A 7,618-nucleotide genomic window follows, 5' to 3' on the forward strand; every position below is an offset into this window, starting at 1 on the left:
GTTTTATGGTTCCAAGTTTAGAACTGCCATTTTACCCGGAACCGAACCGGGAACCGTTTAATACAAATTATGAGAACCGAGAACCGTAAGGTAACACACATTAGCGGTTATATGGCACCCGTTCGGTTTCGGTTCCTCGGTTCTGGTTGTTCCGAACCGTTTTTCTTCACCCCTACCCATCCCCATTCATATAATTTAACCAAAACACACTATTTATTCCTAAATATGGTTCACTTTAATAACTTTTCGCATATGATTCCCAATATATCTACTAATAACAATTTAATGAAATATCTATGTTGATGTAATATCTTGTTGCCCGCCTACCTGCTATGTTGATGTAATATCTATGTTTCTATATAATAAAATAAATTTTAATTAATTTATAAGAAAATAAAAATTTAAATAATACATATTTTCACTCACAACCATGTTTAAAAATGAACAAATAATATAGTAGAGGATGGGGACTCCATTTTGAATGCCTTTCAAAATTGTAATTGTATTGTAAGTTCATTCATCTATATTTATATTTCTTTTTTCTTGTCTTTTATCTTTTTATTGAAAGGCTATTAAAAAAAAACAAAACATTTTAAGTTAGTATTGAAATAGACAAAAACCAAAATTGGTAAGTGTCAACTTTTAAACAAGAAAACCAAAGCAAGAACCTTTTTATCCTATTATTAATCTTTACTAAAATGTGAATACCAAGACCAAATACCATGAAAACCAAGCCACATTCTTTCAATATCATCGTCCTTTGTTGTCACTTGGTGGGCGAGTTTCACAACACTTGCCAACTTAGTTTTTCTCTCAATGTTTTCATCACCTGTCAACTCCCATCTCTCCCTATATCCATCCACCATAATCACTAATAAGTTACAAAATTTTAACGTCAAAAAGTGCTAGAAAGAAGAAGATTTGGCAGGAATCATGACAAGCATTACTACAACTTGTTCTTCTGGTTTGATTTTAAAGAAAAAAGAAAATTTGTTATCTACCAACAATGCAGGTTCCATGCTACAATTCAATAGGCTAAATTGGTCTGCTCCTACATTAGGTACGATCATACTTTAAATAATATACATTAGGTATCAATATTATCGAAACCGGTATCTGTATTTGTTTTTATGGTTTTCGATCAATGTTAAACACATGTTGATCAGTTGATATTCTATTAGGCATATCGCGTTTTTCATTTGCTATAGCGAGTGCCGGTACCTTAACAAACCGAACCGAACCGAACTTACAGAATTATCAACTAGTTTTTATAAATATTGAGTATTTGCAGGCTCGAAAAGTAGAACAATCAAGGCCATGGCTGCAGCAACTGGTTCGGCCCCTAAACGAGAAACCGGCCCGAAGAAACGGGTTGTGATTACAGGAATGGGTCTTGTTTCTGTATTTGGCAATGATGTGGACACGTTCTATGATAAACTTCTTGAAGGTCAGAGTGGGATCACTCTGATAGACAGGTTTGATGCTTCTACCTTTTCAGTTCGGTTTGCGGGTCAGATTCATGATTTTTCGTCGGTTGGATACATTGATGGTAAAACGATCGTCGTCTTGATGACTGTTGGCGGTATTGTTTGGTTGCCGGTAAAAAAGCCCTCGAGGATGCCCATCTTGGCCCAAATGTTCTTGAAACCGTGAGTCTTTATAACCACATTGTTAAAAAAAACAACTTTGCTAACGGGCCGAACATGAAAGTTTGACACTGACCCAAAACCGTGCAAACAATACCACGGGGACACAGCATTGGGTCACATGGGTTGATACGAACACGACCCATTTAACTAGATTCATTTTCGTATCAATTTACAAATTTATAGCAAAAGATACAATGTATAGAAAGAAATTTATTTTAACCTATATAACTTGGTGTTAGTTTTTTTAGTTTTTTTTTCTTCTAAAATTTGGCATATGAATGAGTTTAATTTATTACATAAAATACATTTAAAAAGAACGGAGTATAAAGTTGAACAGGTCACCCCGTAAACTCATAAGGTTAAGCAGAACAAGACCTGTTTAACTAAACGTGTTCGCAGTTTGAGCTGAACCCGTTTAGACTAAACCCAAACTCGTGAATTTCGTGTAAGAAACTCGCAGGTTTGGATAATGGATCATAATGAGAATTGGGTAAAAACAAGTGATCTTTATTTTTTAGTCCCAGCTGAAACGGGCCGGGTCCGCTTGGCCCAAACATGTATATAGTCCAATAACATAATTTACATAGTTCAATAATAATATAAGCTCTTGAATAAAATGGATAAACTTCTATGTACTAAATATACACTCTGGTTAACTTTTAACCCGTTTGACTTGTTAAATGTTAACTACATATATCAATAGATGGATAGAACCCGAATCGGAGTTTTAGTGGGGTCCGGTATGGGAGGCTTAACGGCTTTTAGCGCCGGAGTGGAAGCACTTATTCAAAAGGGATACAAAAAATCACACCATTTTTCATTCCCTACTCTATCACAAACATGGGGTCCGCATTGTTGGCTATAGATACGGGCCTAATGGGCCCGAATTACTCGATATCTACCGCGTGTGCAACCGCAAACTATTGCTTTTTTCAAGCTGCAAATCACATTAGAAGAGGAGATGCTGATATTATGGTAGCTGGTGGGACCGAAGCTGCGGTTAATGCAACCGGGGTTGGTGGGTTCATTGTGTGTAGAGCTCTCTCACAAAGAAATGATGAGCCACATCGGGCTTCACGGCCTTGGGACCAAGACCGTGATGGGTTTGTTATCGGTGAAGGCTCGGGTGTTTTGGTAAGATTACATTTTTGTTTATCATCATAATTCAAAACAACTTATATAAGAGAAATTAGGTAAAAAGAAAGTTTAGAACTGGCCCGAATCATATTAATGTTTACAAATTCTTTTAAGTTACTTCACTCAAAAGGGAATATTGGATTCTAGGCCTCTTGGGTAACTGCAAACGTTAATTAGGCCTGTGGTTGTATAAGTCCAAGCCCAAGTTCTTGGCTTAATCCCTTAATTTTATTAACTTGGGCCTAGTATGAGCTTAAATTGGGCCCAATATCTCGTATGGTCAGAGTTTGGTTATATATTTTTTAACTATAATAACCATTACCGAAACTCACCTGACCTGTCAATACTCTACTAACTAAGGGTTTGTATGAAACTCAAAAAACAGTCTGTAACTAAAATAATCGAAGCCAAACAAAAACCGACGGTTGGGTTTTATATTTTCCTAAAAACCAAATTTCTGATTTGCTTAGGTTTGGTATGTCGAGTAATTAAAATCAAACCGAGTGTATGGATTTTCGTTTTTAATTTTTTAAATACTAATTAATTTATTATAATAATCAATTATCCTTGTTTAACAAAAAGATTTAGGTCCAACTTCATTATTTTCGGTCAATTATCTTCAGCTAAAATATTGCAAGCCCAAATGGTAAAACCTAAAAACCAAAACCCAACCGAAACCAAATAGTTTTCAACAACTAAAAATGAGAATTCTATTTTGTCGGGTTTAAACCCAAAATCGACCCATGCTCAAAGCAACGGGATCAGGCAACTTATGCTGGATATGTGGCCTTCAACATGTTACGATAGGAAACCATTTAGAAACAAAAATTTAAAACCTTATAGGTTATCTACTAAACCTTTTTAGATTATGGAAAGCTTGGAGCACGCAACGAAACGCGGGGCTAACATAATCGCCGAGTATTTAGGTGGTGGCATAACTTGTGATGCACATCACATGACAGATCCTCGTAAAGACGGGCTTGGGGTTTCAACTTGCATAACCAATTGTTTAGAAGACTCGGGTATTTCACCCGAAGAGGTAAACTAATAAAACCTTAATCCACAACTCGTGACACATAACATGAAACCGATCGACCCTCACACACACTTGTAGGTGAACTATGTGAATTGCCATGCAACATCAACCCTAGCCGGGGATCTAGCAGAAGTTAATGCCATCAAGAAAGTCTTTAAGGACACATCTGGGATAAAGATGAATGGAACCAAGGCAAGAACAGCAAACGTGTTTCAGTTATCGGTTTATTTGAATAGTTTAACGTTAATAATGAATTTTTTGTTTTGTTTTGTTTTAGTCGATGATTGGTCATGGTCTTGGAGCTGCTGGTGGATTGGAAGCCATCGCGTGCATAAAAGCAATCACCACCGGCTGGTTGCACCCCACGATTAACCAAGATGTACTCGCTAAGACCCTAGCCCGTTTAGCCATATTATTGATTTTTTTTTCTATGCAACGGGGTTTTGATAATTTTTTTTTTGTGTGTAGAACTTGGAGCCTTCAGTTGACATCGATACCGTCCCAAATGTGAAGAAACAACATGAAGTCAATGTTTGTATGTGTCAAATGCAATGAAAGTAGCTTTGTAAAACTTTAGGGGCAAAACTGTAATTTTGCGCTGGTTGGTTTGGGTTGGGGCACTAGAGGTGCACAAAAAACCCATACCCGTAACCGGACCCGAAAAAATACCCGGAACCGTTTTTTTATACCCGGGTATTCTATACCCGAAACCGGAACCGACCCTACCGTAGGGTATGGATAGGCTATGCATTTTGAGGTCAATACTCGTACTCGGAACCGTACCCGATTTATACCCGTAAATACCCGGACCCGGTCATACCCTATACCCGATAGCCGGTTATACTTGATACCCGATACCAATTTTCTAATACCCGAAATAATACTTGAGTTTTTATAGTATATTTTTATGTTTAAGCTCTTGTAAAATGCATATTACTAAGTAAATTAATTTGTAATTAGGTGGATTTATGGTTTTTGTAATATCGTTTAATTATTTTTATACATTACAAAGCAAATTTAAATGTTAAACAAATTAAAAAATGTATAATAAAATTACAAATTCAAAACCGGGTATTAATACCCGGCCGTACCCGGTTCCAATACCCGAACCCGATCATACCCTACCCGGGTACATAGGGTTTAGTTTTTATCCTCAATACCCTACCCGAACCCTACCCGATTTCTCTCAATACCCAATTTTCCAATACCCGATCATACCCGAAACCGGTTCCATACCCGAACCCGGGTATTAGAAAAAACCCGATTTATGCACCTCTAGGTTGGGTTAACTTAAAACACTTTAGTTTGTTTTTTATATAATTTTGGTTATAATATGATGTAAGGAGGTTTTATGTTTTATTGCAGCTATTTCTAATTCGTTCGGGTTTGGTGGGCATAATTCGGTGGTTGAATTCGCTCCTTTCAAGCCATGAGCGAGTTTTCACCTCATGTGACTGTTCTACACATAAAAATTTGAGCTTTTCATATAAGATAAACAGTTGAGGACATCAGAGCAAATATGATATGGCATAACATGATCGTTCTAAAACGAGTTTTTGGTGTAACATTGTTTTCCCAATTCATGTGTTGAATGTAGCTAAAGATCAATCAGTTAATAAAATATCCATGATGTTTGATAATAATTATATTTCCGTATTTGTGTGTTTCTTTGGTTCTATTAATCAAACAGGTTTTAGCCTATCCGACACCGATATAGACTGCCATTTTATTTGGTGATAGCACCATCATAATAAAAGATATGTGAAGATTACTGTCTACTATATTTGTAAAGACAATAGACAAATTCATTTTTTACTAACTAAAACTTTATTATTATAAATATCTATTTACACTTACAAAGTTTTTTTTTTTTTTTTTTTGATAATTTTTGCATATATATACACAGATGACATATATAGGTAACGAAATGTATTATAGTTATTGATTTAATAAAATTTTGTTTATTTCTTTAACAGTGTAAACATTTGATCTTACTTATTAGTACTGATTGTTTAATATTATTGTATAATCGTTAAGATAGTGCACACCGACACAATCCTAAAAAACGAAACTTGAACCAGTCACTAAACCTCTAAGTGCTTAATGGTTAGACAACAAACAACGTACGGCCTCAATTTACAACTCCAAAGTGAAGCAACTTTAGTCATTAACACACCTATTAAAACCTTAAACATTGAGTTAAGGTTCATAAACGTCATATCCATCGTCACATGCTACTACCATATTTACAAATTTTATAAACACAGGATTCCACTTATCATCATTATTGTAACATGCTTAAATTCCCACTTTTGTTAATTTAATCTTATACAACTTGTTGTTTTGTTTCGTATATAGTTTAAGGTTAAGGTTTCAATCATAACTTTGGTCACACTAGATACTATATGATAAAATACGATCTTCAATACTATACTATATATATTGTGTCTTTTCGCTTATCATTGTGTCTTTTTTCGTCATTGTGTCTTTTTTCGCACACCATTGTGTCTTTTCGCACACCATTGTGTATTTTCGCTTATCATTGTGTCTTTTCGCACACCATTGTGTATTTTCGCTTATCATTGTGTTTTTTTCGTCATTGTGTCTTTTCGCACACCATTGTGTCTTTTTATCTAATACATAAAACACAATTCTTAATACATGTTATACAATAACTTAAAACGTAAAACACAATGGTGAATACGTATAACACAATGACCTAAAACGTAAGACACAATGGTGAATACGTATAACACAATGACCTAAAACGTAAGACACAATGGTGAATACGTATAACACAATGACTTGAAACGTAAAATACAATGGAAACAACATATTACACAATGACACAATAAACAACAAAAAAAACACAATTAAAAAAATCCATTAATTTTTTTTATTTTTATATAACAATATGATACTCATATTAAAGATAAAAAAACGCTTATTATTATGGTGAATTTTAAAAAAAAAAATAATGTCGTATGAAAAAGTTATGGACATTTTAAACTGATGGGGGAATTGACATGTGCCTTGCATGTTGAGAGAGAAAGTCAACAAAGATGGGTTATTACCTTAATGCCCTTTTCATCAATTTTTATTTTTTAAATTAATCTCAGCCATTCAAATCTAAAATCAATGGACTGGATTCCTTCTCACCCTTCTCATTTTTGTTGTCCTTTGTATTTTAACTTTACCCAGTTCTAATATTATTTCTGGATATGATTTTGGCTTCTATAGCACGGTTATCATATTGTATTTTCACATGTAGCTTAATTTCATTGCATAGACCAATTTTCTAGTTAATATTTTAATCAGCATTAATTCAACATCAGCTTTTAAAACTAACCTATGACTTAACAACCTTATATTTTGAGGTCATTTAAAAGTCAAGAAACTAATACTTTCTTGTAACGTATCATTTTATGTCTGATAGATACCATATGAAGAATATAAGGATATACAAAGTCAATTCATGGTCTGATTAACAGTGTGCTAACGTTTAACATTTGTATTCCAAAGGTAAGAAGTTGTCTTTACCGCATGAAAAACCAAAACATGTAATACAGTGTTAATATTTTTGTGAATTTTTAAGATGATGAACTTAACATAAATGATGGGTTGATTAAATAGCAAATTAAAAAAATGTTGTAAATGGCTATTTTTTTAAACCAACCCGTGGATCGAAACTCATTCTAATAATAAATTGTTTTGACTTGAACCATGTTTAATACTTTAACCGGTTAAAAAACCAGTCATTTGAATTAACATAAACACCAAGAATACTTCAATAGTT

General features: G+C 34.2%; 1 pseudogene across 1 annotated transcript; it reads left to right on the top strand.

Annotated features, from left to right (window-relative positions):
* The first annotated feature begins 683 nt into the window (after positions 1–683).
* Positions 684–5,410, top strand: LOC143623686 (3-oxoacyl-[acyl-carrier-protein] synthase I, chloroplastic-like; annotated as a pseudogene). Its single transcript, XR_013151943.1, has 8 exons — positions 684–1,060; positions 1,292–1,649; positions 2,353–2,783; positions 3,652–3,825; positions 3,901–4,014; positions 4,100–4,201; positions 4,291–4,357; positions 5,188–5,410. The product of XR_013151943.1 is annotated as a 3-oxoacyl-[acyl-carrier-protein] synthase I, chloroplastic-like (transcript).
* The last annotated feature ends 2,208 nt before the right edge of the window (positions 5,411–7,618 follow it).

The sequence above is a fragment of the Bidens hawaiensis genome, unplaced genomic scaffold, assembly GCF_021521415.1.
Source record: "Bidens hawaiensis isolate Kalapana, Puna unplaced genomic scaffold, B.hawaiensis_p1.1 tig00000369_1, whole genome shotgun sequence".
Lineage (NCBI taxonomy): Eukaryota > Viridiplantae > Streptophyta > Magnoliopsida > Asterales > Asteraceae > Bidens > Bidens hawaiensis.